We start from the raw sequence: 15,986 nt of genomic DNA, 5'->3' as shown, positions 1-15,986 counted from the left end.
CAGGTGTAGTGGCACATGCCTGTAATCCCAGCTACTTGGGAGGCTGAGGCAGGAGAATTGTTTGAACCTGGGAGGTGGAAGTTGCAGTAAGCTGAGATTGTGCCATTACACTCCAGCCTGGGCAACAAGAGCAAAACTCCTCAAAAAAAAAAACAAAACAAAAATGATGTCGGCATGGTGGTGTGTACCTGTAGTCCTAGCTACTTGGGAGGCTGAGGTGGGAGAACTACTTGAGCCCAAGACTGCAGTGAGCTGTGATTGAAACATTGCATTCTGGCCTGGGCAATACAGTGAGACCCTGTCTCAATAAATAAATAAATAAGAAAAGAAAAGAAAAAAAAACAAGACAGCCAAAGAAGTGGCATCGTGCAGTTTTGTATGCTTGGTGTAAAATGAACCTTAAGAAAAGTGTTGGCCGGACGCGGTGGCTCACGCCTGTAATCCCAGCACTTTGGGAGGCTGAGGCGGGTGGATCACGAGGTCAAGAGATCGAGACCATTCTGGTCAACATGGTGAAACCCAGTCTCTACTAAAAATACAAAAAATTAGCTGGGCATGGTGGTGCGTACCTGTAATCCTGGCTACTTAGGAGGCTGAGGCAGGAGAATTGCCTGAACCCAGGAGGCGGAGGTTGCGGTGAGCCGAGATCGCACCAATACACTCCAGCGCCTGGGTAACAAGAGCGAAACTCCGTCTCAAAAAAAAAAAAAAAAAAGGAAAGTGTTAAGTGACAGACAACCTTCATGGTAATATGTGCAGTGTAATCCCATTCACAGTAAAAAGAGAAAACAAAAACCCAAAGCAAACAAAACCAAGAAAACCCTACAAAACAAAAGTCTACGTTTTTATCTGAACACACACAGAGACACAAGCATATGCACTTTTGCAGAGGAAAGAAATCTGGAAAGGTATGTACCGAATTCATGACTTTGCTTGCACTGGGGTGTGTAGGGAGCAAGACTGGGAAGGGGTGAAGGGCAGGGCGGGAGCTGTGGAGATGGAGGGAGGAGTCGACTTTGTGGTCTTTGGGTAAGCCCCCAGAGGCCCTCTGCATTTGGGCAGTGCTGGCTGCCTGCAGGTGCTTGTAATCCTCCCAGGGACAGAAACATCATTGGTGTGGGGAGGGCACGCTCCTCCGGGCAGGAAGGGGCAAGAAACCTGCCCGCTGCACTAGCCTCAGAGGTGTCCTCTGTGTGGCTTGGGGCCTGTTTGGCCCTCTCTGGGTCCCAGGATTAAGGTTTCTCTGGGCTGTTTCAGCTGGGCCAGTCTCAGATCCTAAATGTATTCCAGAGCCTTCTCATGGACATTGGGTTCCAGCAGGGGCACAGAAAAGCCTCGCTTGGCCTTTGGCCTGCTCAGACCTGGGTGGGTGGCCTGGGGTTGGGAAGCTGTGTGAGAAGAAAGTTTCTGAGCATTGTGGCCTCCAGGAGGTGCTCCCTCCTCCAGCAGGTGGAGTGCCCTTTCTCCCCAACGAATTCAGTCTGAGAATACCTGGCTTGGCCTGGCTCCTGAGACAGCAGAGGGGGCACAATTCATTACCTGGTGGACCCTAAACAGTTCATGAGAACTCACTGAGTTGGGGCTCTGGGCTGGCCTCAAGGGAAGTGGAGGCTGCCGGAGACCAGGGCTTGGGCTCTAGGCCTGCAGGGAAGCTGGTGCAAGCGGTGGTCAGGGGCAGATCTGTGCTCCACACACAGTAGCTTTTGGCCAAGTGCTGGGCTGGCTTCAGGCTACAGAGATGTGTTACATGAGGTCCCTGCCCTGAGCATACCACAGGATGGGAGGGGGGCAGACACTGGATTCTAACCCCAGTATATGTGGACAGATCAGGGCTCAGTGTGGGGCAAGAAGCAGCAAGGCCACCTGGCCCTGAGACGCCTCACCCCAGTCAAGGTTTCATTAATGGTGTCCTGGCCTTGATCAGCCTCCCACTGCTTGGAATGTCTCCAGAGTACAAGGTGGCTGCATTGGGAGGGAGCCTTCTTCAGGCACTAGTAAGCAAGCTATTCCTCCCTCAGGGCCTTGGACACAGTGACTTGTGAGGCTGGGGTGGCCCTGGGCACCATGACTGCTGGATAGTCTGGGACCTGTGGCTCTGGCACACAGTGAGCTGCCTCCAAATGTGCTGGATCTCCATCCCCGGCACTGGGGAGAGGCTTGGACACAAATTGGCACTGGTTGCCCCTGTAAGGGAGATGCTTGGAAATGAGAATTCTTGTTGAGTTAAACTAGGTGAGCTCTAGACAGCTAGGCCAGCTCTAGGCAGATTATCTACCTAACACAGCTCCTCTAGGAGAGTGCTACAAAAAGAGGAAACCTATGTTACCTGCCATCCTGGTTGGCCAGGAGAGGTAGACTCCTGGGGGACAAAGGGGACTGTGTTGGGCTGTAAGGGCTGCCCTGGAGAGCATCTACCGCTGGGCGTCTAGCTCCCTTGCCTCCCTGATCCTCAACTGCCCTCAGAGCTCAAGAAAGGGCAATCAGCTCCTAGGAGTCCAGTCCTCCCAGGCTAGCAGGGCATACCTAAGGAGAAGCAGACACCATCTTTGCCCCAGAAGACCTCACAGCCCAGGTGGGGAGGTGAGATTCCTAAGCTGGAAACACGATGAGGTAGGACATGACTCAGTGCTGAAGTGTTTGCTTTGGCCCTTTGTGTGAGTGAGGGGCGGAGGAAGCCAGGAAGGAGCTGCTAGTGTGGGGGCAGAAGGAAGAGAGAAGGTGTATTTGTGCGTACCCACATGCGTGTGTGTTTGTGTGGGATGTCATGTGTCTGCATGTGTCACATCTGAGGTCATATCTCCGGAGTCCCCCACCTTCTGTGCTATTTGCCCAGACAACCTAAAAATAATTTTCATTTAACTTTAGGATTTGTTATTTGATGCACAAGATGCTTGCCCAGCAGATATACTTTTCCACCCACACTTTATGTAAGATCAACATCAAGTTAAAATGAGTCTGCATTATTTATGCATACTCAAGGAGGCTAGTAGGCAAAAGGCAGACTAGAGCAGCTGGGATTTCACTAGAAAGTTTATATAAAAATGGTCCTTGGCCAGGGCCAGTGGCTCATGCCTGTAATCCTAACACTTTGGGAGGCCGAGGCAGGAGGATTGCTTGAGTCTAGGTGTTTGAGACCAACCTGGGCAACATAGTGAGACCCTGTATCTTAAAAAATACAAAAATTAGGCCAGACGTGGTGGTTCACGCCTGTAATCCCAGCACTTTGGGAGGCTGGGGCAGGCAGATCGCCTGAGGTCTGGAGTTCCAGACCAGCCTGACCAACATGGAGAAACCCTGTCTCTACTAAAAATACAAAAGTAGCTGAGTGTGGTGGTGCATGCCTGTAATCCCAGCTACTCGGGAGGTTGAGGCAGGAGAATGGCTTGAACCTGAGAGGCTGAAGTTGCAGTGAGCCAAGATTGTGTCACTACACTTCAGTCTGGGCAACAAGAGCAAGACTCCGTCTCAAAAAAAAAAAAATTAGTTGGGCATGGTGGCATTCACTTATAGTCCCAGGTACTCTGGAAGCTGGGGTGGGAGAATCACTTGAGCCTGGGAGGTTGATGCTGCAGTGAGCAATGATCACACTACTGCACTCCAGCCTGCATGACAGAGCAAGACCCCATCTGAAGAAAAAAAAAAAGTTCCAATGTGGATGACAAAATTGGACAGTGTGCATGGACTGGTGATCATAGCATTGATGGGGATGATGATCAGATGAAAAAGGACCCTCTATGGCTACTGGGGGTGTCATAAGCCCCTTATTTCACCCACGCATGACATAGCAATGGGCACATGGCCAGAACTCAGTGCATATTTATTGAACTTCTACTATTGATCCTCTAAATAGACATTCAGAAAAAATGTCCATATATGTAACACATGTGCAAAGTGAAGCTAAATTGATAATTCATCATGGACAGAGGACAACTAAATGAGAGACTGAGTTTAAAGTTTAGTTTATTAGATAGATGGCCGAGGGGCGATGCTGTTATCACAGTAAAAGATCAAAGCCACAGAGGAATGATAGATTGATAAATAACGTATTGAAACTTGACAAAGTGGGAGGAGGAGAGAGAAATTGTGGTCAATAGATCCATGGTCAGCTTCAGATAAAGAGGTAGATAGGTAAATAGAAATGTAGCAATAGAGCAAGAGAGACAGACAAGAGGGTGAGAGAGATTCTGCAGTAGGCACAGTGATGCCCATCCCTGAAGATGTCTACGCTGCACTCCCAGAGCCTGTGAATATGTTCCCTGACATGGCAGAAGGCACTTTGCAGCTATGATTAAATTAAGGGCCTTGAGAGGGAGGGATTATCCTGGATTGTCCAGTGGGCCCAGTCTAATCGCATGTCCTATCACTGACCTCTCTCTCACTGTGCTGCAGCCTCCTCTTTGCTCTTTTCAGTTCTCGATCATGCCAAACTGGTTCCTGCCTCAGGGCCTTTGTACTCGCTGTTTTCTCTGTCTGCTCCTTTCACTACTCCAATCTCAGTTCGTCTTCTTGCTTCCAGATTTTTGTCCAGGTACACCCTGTTCCTGGGGACTCGGGTGGGGTAACGGGATGTCCAGGCTCCTCGCCTGTACTGGCTGGCACTGTCCCCAGCCCCAAGTCCTGCCCAAGGTTGTGGGATGGAGCAGTGTGCATGACTCATCAAGCCACAGACACAGTCCCCTTGTTGGAAGGACCTGAGCAATTATGTTGTGGTTGACTCCAAGGGCCAATGGCTCAATTGAAAGGGAAGGTTAGGAATTTCCCCAAGTTCCTCAGACTCACATGGCACCAAGAGGGAGCTAGAGAGTGGTGGAGCTGGGAATGGCCTGTGTGGAAGATGCTGTTACCTCTCTGAGCACTGCCATGTCCCTAGCCCGAACTCGGCCAGGCTGTGAAGGAGTAGATGGCATATCCCAGTCTCATAGGGGCCCACTGCCCTTTGAGCATTCCTTTCACCCCACATCAGGCATCGTGCTGCCCTAGCACAGGTCAGGCCTGTCCTGAAGGAGCCTGTAGTCTAGACAGGGAGACAGGCTGGCCAGCAAACCTTACAGGTCTACTGAAAAGTGCCCAGAATTGGGGCACACAGAAGAGGGCCCCAAGCAGGTGATGGGGCTTGAAGGCAGTAAGAAACCAGCTGGAGGAGTGAAGGAAGGGCACACTGGGCAGCAGGAGCAGCCTGGCTGGGTCAGGTTTCTGGGGCTGCTGTAACAAAGTGCCACAGGGAGGGGGGCTTACAGAGCAGACACTTATTCCCACTGTTCCAGAGAATAGAAGCCCCAAATAGAACTGTGGCGAAGGCCGTGCTCCCTCCAAGGCCTTTAAGGGAGGATCCTGCTTTGCCTCTTCCAGCTTCTGGTAGTCCCTGGCATTCCTTGGCTTTTGGATGCATAACTCTGGTCTCTACCTTCATTTTCACCTGGTCATCTTCCCTATAGGGTCTTGCTTGTGGTCCAGGCTCGAGTGTGCTGGAATGATCATGGCTCACTGCAGCCTTGCCCTTCTGGGCTCAAGTTGCCCAGCCTCTCAAGGAGCTGGGACTACAGGCACAGGCACCATGCCCAGCTAATGTTTTTACACGTTTTTGTAGAGATAGGGTCTCACTATGTTGCCCAGGCTGGTCTTGAACTCCTGGCTTAAGCCATCCTCGTGCCTCAGCCTCCCAAAGTGCTGGAATTATAGGTGTGAGCCACTGTACTTGGCCCTCTTTTTTAAAAAATAAAAATGTTTTATTGCTACATAATAGTACTTATTTTGGGGGTCCAGGTGATATGTGGACACAGGTCTACAATGTATAATACCAAATCAGGATAATTGGGATATCTATCATCTCAACAACTTTTTCTCTTCTTTTTTTTTTTTTAACTAGGCAAAGAATTGTATTAATCTTGGTTTCAGACTTGATTCCCAGGCTTCTTTGGCTTAATTAGCTGCAAAGAATGAATTGTGTGTAAGCAAAAAACTGAAAAGAGCTAGTGTCCAAGGGGTTTGGGGTTAAAAATATTAGAGATCTAGATTTTATCAGATCCATAAACAAAAATTTCTTAAAAAGCAGTCATAATATAAAATAGCAGCTCCCAGTAACTTCTTCAAGTTTGATCTTCAGAAGTTGACTCAATTCAGTTTGCCTCATTCTCGGAAGCCTCATCAAAATTCTCCACAAGATCTGGAACTTCATCCTCCTCCTCCTCTCCAGTAGCAAGTGGTGCTTTTCCATCCACAGATTCTTGGGCAGAGCTTCAGCCAGTCTCCTGAAACTAGGCAGACTGTCTGTCCCGAGCTGGTTTCAGATGCTGGGTAGCATTTCTGTCCGATGCTTTGTCTCAGCATGGCCCGTAACGGTGAAAGTGTTCACTGCCAGAGATGCCTGAGCTTTAGGGTTGTGAAAGTGGATCACTGTTCCTTGGTTTGTCAACATATTCACCTCTTCGATACCAGAGGTATTGTTTACCCCAAACTTCTTTAAGGAGAACTGAAGTTTTTATCATCTGCTGTGGCTGTTCTATGAACCACCTTCTTTCTGCGAGCAGTTCCTTTCCCACCAATGCGCACTTGTGCCTGCAGTTTGGCGAGTTTTTCCTGGTTCATGGTTGTTTCTTTCATCTTGTCGGAGCTGATAAGGGGCCGCGAGGGAGACTAGGGTTGGTGCTCGGGGGAGTCTCAGGTGGACCAGCTGAGATTAGGCACACACACACACAGGGGCGCAAGATGGCAGCTAAAGGGGACTTCTTTTTTTGTTTCTTTGTTTTTGAGACGGAGTTTTGCTCTTGTTGCCCAGGCTGGAGTGCAATAGTGTGATCTCAGCTCACTGTAAACTCTGCCTCCTGGGTTCAAATGATTCTTTATCCTCAGCCTTCCGAGTCGCTGGGATTACAGGCATGTACCACCACTAATTTTGTATTTTTAGTAGAGACGGGATTTCTCCATGTTGGTCAGGCTGGTCTAGAACTTCCAACCTCAGATGATCTGCAGGCCTAGATGCTGGGATTACAGTTGAGCCACGCTCCCAGCAACAACTTTCCCTCTTCTTATAAGGACAGCAATCATATCACGGTAGGGCCCACTCTGATGACCTTATTTTAACACTATTAAATCTGCAAAGACCCTGTTTCCAAATACGGTCACCTTTACAGGTAAAAGAGGTTAGGATTTCAGTGTATATCTTTGTGTATGTGGCATGAAGTCACAGTTCAACCATAAGCATGGGCAAAGACTTGGAAGGGCATGGAGCTCAGGGCAGAGCTCTCCACCATTTGCCACCTCATCACCCACAGCCTTTCTACACATTTCCCCGGTGATTCACCAGTCCTTACACCTGCCCTCATGCTCACACTTTCAGATTCTTGCTCCCACAGTCCCCTTGTCTGTCTCAACTGCTTTCTTCTGCAATTACCAGGCCCATCTCTTCAGGGAGCTCTCTCTGACTTGGAAGTGCCAGTCCTTTGGTCTCTTTCTGTCACTCAGGCTGGAGTGCATTGGTGTGATCATGGCTCACTGCAGTCTTGACCTCCTGGGTGTAAGCGATCCTCCCACCTCAGCCTCCCAAAGTGCTAGGATTACAGGTGCAAGCCACCAGACCAGGCCTCCTTCTCTGATTTCTGAGACTTTTTCTGATTTTCTGAGACTCATTTAATCTACAACACAGTGCCCAGGTGGGCATCTTTTTACCTGTTCCCTTCAGCCTCCTCCCTGTTCCATGCCAAGCCCAGGATCAGGGAACAAGAGACCAAGAGTCCAGCTGGGTGCCATGGCTCACACCTGTAATCCCAGCACTTTGGGAGGCTGAAGTGGGTGATCACTTGAACTCAGTTCAAGCCCAGGAGACCTTGAGTCCAGCCAGCCTCTCAGCCATTTCCAAATTTCCTCTTCACCCTCCCTGCCCAAGTTTCTCACCTGTGCATGGATGTCCCCATGCCAGGGGCATCTGGGCCGCACTGTGTCTCCCAGGACCTCTCTCCCTCCATTTGGAGCCCCATGGAGTCCACTTGGCCTCCCAGTTACCGTGGCTGCAGAGGAGCATAAGCCACAGCTGGGGCCGGGTGAGGGACTTGCAAATGGCTCCCTGGCATAAGGGTCTCCTTTACCCACCTGCCACATGCCAGAAATTCCACCATAAGCAAGTCTGACAGCATCCACCCTTGATAAGGACAGATGCCCCAAGGAGAGACTCTGCGGTGAGTGGAGTGGTAGTCGCTGGGCCAGGACTTACTGCCAAGAGCCTGACAGCCTGTCGCTTGTTGACATCTCACTCAAGTCCTTCAGGAGACTTGTACCCTAAAGGCAGGAGGGGGCTGAAGGAGACAGGTCTCTGCGAGCTTAGTCCTGAGGCTGCAGGCTGAGAGGTGGGGGAATCTAAGGCAGCCCCAATGGCCCCGCCCTGCCCAGGGGGTGGCTCCTAGGTCCCAGAAGCTCAGCCTCTTCCTCTCTCCCCACACTCGCTTTAGTCCTGCACCTCCTTGGCTGGAGAACCGCCCCCTCCACACACTCCCAGCTGCTGGGCTGTTAGTGACCTTTGGACTGGGGAAGCACTGGAGCCTCCTGGGCTCCACACCCAGGCTGGCACTCACAGGGAGCAGGGAGAGGCCCAGAACTGTCACTCTCAGGCAGGCCCAGTTCCCGGTGTCCTCAACTAGCCAGTCCTGTTCTGCTCTTTCTTCTATGGGGAGGAGCTGGGGCAGGGAAGAGGGCTGGGTCAGTCCCAGCCAGAGGCACTGGGCTGCCACTTGTCCTCAGCCCCACAGGTGCCCCTGGAGTCTGTGCAGAGACTCTGGGCAGAAGTGCTGGGGTGTTCCTACTTTCCTGCCAGAAGGACTGGAGGATAGGATGAGGAAGTGTGCTCAGTGCCAGACCCTGAGGTCCCAACAAGACTCATCTGGGAGGGTGAGCTAGCCCTGTCTGATAAGGAACTATTTCAGGTTTGCAGTAATCAAGTCTAGCTTCGGGCTACCCCAAATAGTTCAGATAATGGAAGCCAAATGTCTGAGAGCATGATCTGGCTCCTGGCCTGGCTGCCCAGTACAGACCCAGTGAGGGCCTAGCCTCAGCCCTCCCGCAGCTTCCAGGCCCCTCCTCCTCCTGAAAACATCAGTGCAGGCCTGGCCCTAGCAGGTCCTCTGGATAATAAAACCTCCTGTAGCCCACAGCACTAGTTCTGGTCAGGGCCCACATAGCAGACAGAACAAGAGGCTTTTTTTTTGTTTTGAAACCAAGTTTCACTCTGTCACCCAGGCTGGAGTGCAGTGGCACAATATCAGCTCACTGCAACCTCCACCTCTAGGGGTCAAGCGATTCTCCTGCGTCAGCCTCTCAAGTAGCTGGGATTACAGTTGCCCGCCACCACACCTGGCTAATTTTTTGTTTTTGTTTTTTTATGTATTTTTAGTAGAGATGGAGTTTCACCATGTTGGCCAGGCTGGTCTCAAACTCCTGACCTCAGGTGATTCACCTGCTTTGGCAGATTAGAGGCATGAGCCACTGACCATGCCCGGCACAAAATGCTTTTTAAATTAAGGGCTTTATGGAGAATTTCATAGTTTCCCAGAGAGGGTAGGAAATGTCTAGAGTTTACCTAAGCCTGGCTTTGAACCTGATGCTAATAGGAGAGAAGGCATCTTTTTTTTTTGAGACGGAGTATCGCTCTTGTTACCCAGGCTGAGTGCAATGGCATGATCTCAGCTCACTGCAACCTCCGCCTCGTGGGTTCAGGCAATTCTCCTGCCTCAGCCTCCTGAGTAGCTGGGATTACAGGCACGCGCCACCATGCCCAGCTAATTTTTTGTATTTTTAGTAGAGACGGGGTTTCACCATGTTGACTAGGATGGTCTCGATCTCTTGACCTTGTGAACCACCCACCTCAGCCTCCCAAAGTGCTGGGATTACAGGCGTGAGCCACTGCGCCTGGCTGAGAAGGCATCTTTAGACCTGACCTGAGCCTAAGTTAGGGGTCCAGTCAGTTGCCGGGGCAGCTAGGTCGACCTCTTTCCTCAGAGATGTCTACCAGCTGTGTTACTGAGGACAGCAAGTTGGAGGTTGCCCCCACTCCAGGAGCACAGCCCATCAGTGGCCCTATTGGCCCTTCATGGGTTTTCTTGCATGGAGGAGGGGGCATCTCCCTGCAGAGGGCCAGCCCGAATGGGACAAGGCCCTGCCACAAACGGCAAGGACAAGGCTGATGTGGTCCTCTGCTAAGGGTGGTCAAACTCTGCCAAGCTCCCATTGTCCCCTCCCTCAAAGGGGAAGAGGGACACTATGCTTTGGTGCAGCATGGGGCTTGTGATCCCCTGTCTGAACCTTGAGTATGGCACCCATGCTGGGTTGGGGAGGGGTGTACAAAGACACCCAGAGCATCCTTGGAGCAGGGCTGTCTTTGCTCAGAGAGTAAATGCTCTCAGTTCTGCTCTGTAGCAAAATCCTGCTATGTATCCAATTTCCTCCTCAAGCCCTCGACAGATTCTCCAAATGGTCTCGAGGGGTTCAGGGTTCAGTCTGGGGTTTGTGTCCTCATGATCCCTGGTTCTGGAACATGGTCTCCAAGCCCAGCAAACCCCAGACTTCTTAACGTTCTCTGGATGTCCCTATGCAGCACCAGGAGGAAAGAACACTTTCTTCCCCCACCCTACTCTAGGCTTCTCTGGGCTCATTTGGTCTACAACACAGTGCCCAGGGGGGCATCTTTTTACCTGTCCCCTTCATTCCTCCCATCCTTCCCCTGCTACCTGTGAGCTTCCTGAGCCCTCAACCCTCAAAATCACAGTCTAACATAGTTAGAGTTAATGCCAACTGTACCACATGGTAGCTTGGTTCAGTCATGGAGCTTGGGCACACATGTAGCTTGGGCAAGGTACTTATCCTCTCTGGGCTTCATTTGCCTTACTTATACAATGGAAATGATGATAATCCTTAGTCATTGTGAGGCTCAAATGAGATCATTCATGGGCTGGCACATCCTGAGTGCTTAACAGATAACAGGTGGTATGCTTATTATTGTTATCTGTGGGTAACCATCTTTAACCTGGACCTCCTTTTCTGCCCCTCTCCTCTGTCTCTCTAAATCCAGACTTGTCACCTTCCTAAAGACCCTGAGGCCAGAACTGGGGAGGCTAGTCAGGTCCTTCTCCCAGGCAAGCAGGAGGCAGGGATGTGTGTCTGAGCAACCTGCATCTGTGGTAGTGAAGCTAAAATGAGTCGTCCGGAACCCGGTGTTCCCACTTTGGTCGTCATTCATACTCTTAATTTAAGAGGATTTCAAGAATCAGCATTTCTGTGGTAAAAGCCAAAGCCAAAATACAAAGAGTCACTGAAGGCCACAAAGCAAGACCAGGACAGAGCTGGGTGAGAGTCTTGGTCAACCTGACATCCAGCTCTCCTCCTCATCTGACTCAACAGCTCTCATTTCTCTAGAAGCCTCCTTCTGGAGCTTTCCTCCTCAGAGAAAGCAGCAAACAAAGCACAGAGCCAGGTCCCTGGGCCTGGAGCCCCGAGCTCCCCGGGCAGACCCACAGGCTGACGGAGACGTTACCGGAGTTGATGATTCAACTTCCTGCCTTTTGAGAGCTCCCAGACCACAGAGGTTTTCTTGCATGGAGGAGGGGGCATCTCCCTGCAGAGGGCCAGCCCAAATGGGACAAGGCCCTGCCACAAACCACAAGGACAAGGCAGTGCCTGGAGCACGCCCTGGGGGGCCACACTTGAACCCTGGCCAGCTGGCTCCTGAAGCCTGGCCCTCTCTGGGTTAAAGATTACTACCTAGGATGACCAACTGTCCTGTTCTGGTTTGCTTGGGACTGTCCTGGTTTTAGCACCAAAAAACCTAAATCCTAGGAAACCCTCATTCCTAAGCAAACCAGAACAGTTCACCATTCATGACACCTATATGGTAGGACAGGACTTACAGCCCCAGTGACTCTGGGGAGTCTGAGCCCCAGGATGGCACATTCTAGAACAAGGAATTTGCCAACTGTGGCCTGAAGGCCAGCTCCCACTACCCATTTTTGTACAGGCTATGAGCTAAGAATAGTTTTTCCTTTTTTTTTTAGATAGAGTCTCACTCTATTGACCAGGCTGGAGTGCAGTGGTGTGATCTCGGCTCACTGCAAGCTCTGCCTCCCAGGTTCAAGTGATTCTCCTGCCTCAGCCTCCCCAGTAGCTGGCATTACAAGCATGGGCCACTATGCCCAGCTAATTTTTGTATTTTTAGTAGAGGTGGGGTTTCACCATGTTGGCCAGGTTGGTCTCCAACTCCTGACTTCAAGTGATCCTCCTGCCTCAGCCTCCCAAAATGCTGGGATTATGGGCATGAACCACCACGCCCGGCCAGATGTGTAAAATTATGTGAAATTCAAATTTCAACATCCATAAATAAAGGAATACAGCCATGCCTGTTTATTTACATGTTTCCTGTGGCAGCTTTCACACTGCAAGGCAGAGCTGAGGAGCTGCAGCAGAAAATCTATGGGCCTATGGACTTCAAAGCCAAAAGGATCTACCATCTGACCCTTTACAGAAATAGTTTGCTGACCCCTATTCTAGAGGCAGGCAAAATGCGTGGATGTGAGTAGGCAGTGATGCTTCTGTGAAGAAACTCAGGACTGGGGAAGGAGAGGGAGATTAGAGGAGTGGGTATGATAGTACAGCACTAATCCAAGATTCAACAGATTAGCTGTGAGGCAGGGACTAGCCATCCATTTCTTCTAAGACTCAATTTGCCCATCTGTACGTGGGGAGAAGGTAGGGCAACAGGAAGGTATCTGCTTCTCTCCGACTTCACTGACTAGTTTTTCAAGCTGCCACCATCCTCTCCAAAAACTCAGCCACCACCAGGGACTTCTGTGTGGCCTAAGGCAGGTTCTGCTTTCTCTGGGCCTAACCTTGAGGCTTCTGCAGCCCACAGAGTAGGTGCTTATCTGGCTTTAAGGCAAACCCAAGACTGCAAACTTTATTCCATTTAGATTTTCAACAAGCGTGAGGAGGCACCTGCTGTGCGCAAGGCACTCTTAGGGCCTCCTGGCATTGAAGGGTCTGATGAATCCCTCTTCTTTCATCCAGACATTTGGGTGGGGAGCTCTCCTCCCTTAGACATGGTGCAGGTGGGGCCATTCACTCCTGCCTTCCCACCCCGCTCAGGTGAACATCACTGGAAACTTCTCAAGTGCCAAGCCATGCCCTGAGTGTTGCTAAGCTTGGCCAGCAGGGAGCTGACAATCGGGGAGAGCTCAAACAATGTAGAAAGACTGGTGAAACTGGGACTCAATGCCCAGTCTAATGTGGGCCCAATTCAGCCTCTACACCCAGCCCTGCCCTAACCTACAGTAAGATGCTCTCTCCGTTTTATTCTAGAGGGCTCAGGACGGGGTTTATCTGAGCAGATCAAGGTTCTTGGAAGGCTTGTTGGGAGCCGACCTCAGCTCAGCACAGACAGTGGTCTGTCTGGTCTGCTCAGGCAGGGCCAGGGCCAGCCCTTTGCAGGCTTCCTGTGTGCCCAGTGACACTAAGCCACCTCCCTCTTTTCCTGTGTCCCCACAGCTCTGGTTGCTGACATCAGCTTTTAGGACTTTGGAAAACCTAGTAACTAAGGATCCTCAGAAGATACCACAGAGGTGCTCAGTTTCTGGGCTCTCCCTGGAACTCTCTTATGCAGTAGGGTCAGAGGGGCCATTTATTTATTTACTTATTAGACCGAGTCTCACTCTGTGGCCCAGGCTGGAGTGCCATGGCATGATCTTGGCTCACTGCAACCTCCGCTTCCTGGGTTCAAGCAATTCTCCTGCCTCAGCCTTCTGAGTATCTGGGATTACAGGTACCTGCCACCATGCCTGGCTAATTTTTTCCTATTTTTAGAAGAGATGAGGTTTCACCATGTTGGCCAGGTTGGCCTCGAACTCCTGACCTCAGGTGATTTGCCTACCTCGGCCTCCCAAAGTGCTGTGATTATAGACATGAGCCACTTCACCCAGGCGCTATTTATTTTTTTAAGGAAACCTTTGTATTGAAATATAATATACAGTCAGGTACTGCATAATGACATTGCAGTCAACAACGGACTAGATTATAATGAAATTGAAAAATTTATCTTGTCTAGTGACATCATAGCTGTTGTAATGTCACAGTGCAACACATTACTCACATAGTTGTAGTGATGCTGGTCTAAAGAAACCTACACTGCCAGTCCTGTAAAGTATAGCACATACAACCATGTATGGTACATAATACTTGATAATAAGTGACATTACTGGTTTATGTATTTGATGTACTATAATTGTTATCACTATTTTAGAGTGTACTCCTACTTACTAAAAAAGTTAACTGTAAAACGGCCTCAGGCATGTCCTGGAGGAGGGATTCCAGAAGAAGGCCTTGTTATCATGGGAGATGACGGCTCTGTGTGTGTTGTTGTCCCTGAAGACCTTCCAGTGAGATGAGTTGTGGAGGCGGAAGATGATGATAGTGACAATCCTGACCTCGTGTATGCCTAGGCTAACATGTATTTGTGTTTCAGTTTTTAACAAAAAAAAATTTTAGCTAAAATATAAAAAATTTGGCAGGCACGGTGGCTCACGCCTATAATCCCAGCACTTTGGGAGGCCGAGGTGGGTGGATCACGAGGTCAAGAGATTGAGACCATCCTGGTCAACAAGACGAAACACCGTCTCTACCAAAAACACAAAAATTAGCTGGGCATGGTGGTGCACGCCTGTAGTCCCAGCTACTCCGGAGGCTGAGGCAGGAGAAATGCTTGAAACCAGGAGGCGGAGGTTGCGGTGAGCAGAGATCCTGCCATTGCACTCCAGCCTGGGTAACAAGAGAGAAACTCCATCTCAAAAAAAAAAAAAAATTTTTAGCCGGGCACGCTGGCTCATGCCTGTAATCCCAGCACTTTGGGAGGCTGAGGCGGGTGGATTGCTTGAGGTCAGGAGTTTGAGACCAGCCTGGCCAACATGGTGAAACCCCATCTCTATTAAAAAAAAAATATATATATACATATATATATATATATATATATATGTATACATGTATACATATATATATACACACACACACACACACACACACATATAAAAAATTTAACAAATAACTGGGCTTGGTGGCTCACACCTGTAATCCCAGCATTTTGGGAGGCTGAAGCAGGTGTATTACCTGAGGTCAGGAGTTCAAGACCAGCCTGGCCAACATGGTAAAACCCCATCTCTATTAAAAAAAAAAAAATATATATATATATATATATATATATATATATATATATATATATAATGTGTGTGTGTGTGTGTGTGTGTGTATACACACACACACATATAAAAAAATTTAAAAATAGCTGGGCTTGGTGGCTCACACCTGTAATCCCAGCATTTTGGGAGGCTGAGGCGGGTGTATTACCTGAGGTCAGGAGTTTGAGACCAGCCTGACCAACATGGAGAAACCCCGTCTCTACTAAAAATACAAGTTTAGCCTGGCGTGGCAGCGTGCCTAATCCCAGCTACTCGGGAGGCTGAGACAGGAGAATCGCTTGAGGTGGAGGTTGTGGTGAGCTGAGATGGCGCCATTGCATTCTATCCTGGGCAACAAGAGCAAAACTCTGTCTCAAAAAAAAATTTTTTTTTAAATACATAAAAGCTTATAGAATAAGAGAGAGAGAAAGAAAATTGCTGGGCATGGTGACTCACATCTGTAATCCAGCAGATTGCTTGAGACCATGTGTTTGAGACCAGCCTGGGCAACGTGGTGAAACCCTGTCTCTACAAAAAATACAAAAATTATCCGGGCATGGTGGCATGTGCCTGTGGTTTCAGGTACTTAAGAGGCTGAGGTGAAGGGATCTCTTGAGCCTGGGAAGTTAAGGCTACAGTAAGCTATGAAGTAAGCCGAGATTGTGACACTTTGGGAGACAGAGTGAGCTGTCTAAAAAAAAGAAAAGGAAAAGGAAAAGAAAATATTTTTGTTCAGCTGTACAATGTGTGTTTTAAAATAAGTGTTTTTACAAAAGTCAAAAAATTAAA

The 15,986-nt window shown here is 49.5% G+C and overlaps 1 pseudogene; it reads right to left on the bottom strand.

Annotated features, from left to right (window-relative positions):
- Nucleotides 1-105: 105 nt before the first annotated feature.
- Nucleotides 106-8,356, bottom strand: LOC144580743 (transcription factor BTF3 pseudogene; annotated as a pseudogene).
- Nucleotides 8,357-15,986: the final 7,630 nt, after the last annotated feature.

This window comes from Callithrix jacchus, chromosome 2 (genome assembly GCF_049354715.1).
Source record: "Callithrix jacchus isolate 240 chromosome 2, calJac240_pri, whole genome shotgun sequence".
In the NCBI taxonomy this organism is placed as follows: domain Eukaryota; kingdom Metazoa; phylum Chordata; class Mammalia; order Primates; family Cebidae; genus Callithrix; species Callithrix jacchus.
Note: the sequence above shows the minus strand (reverse complement) of the source record. Positions and strands in the feature narration are given on the sequence as shown.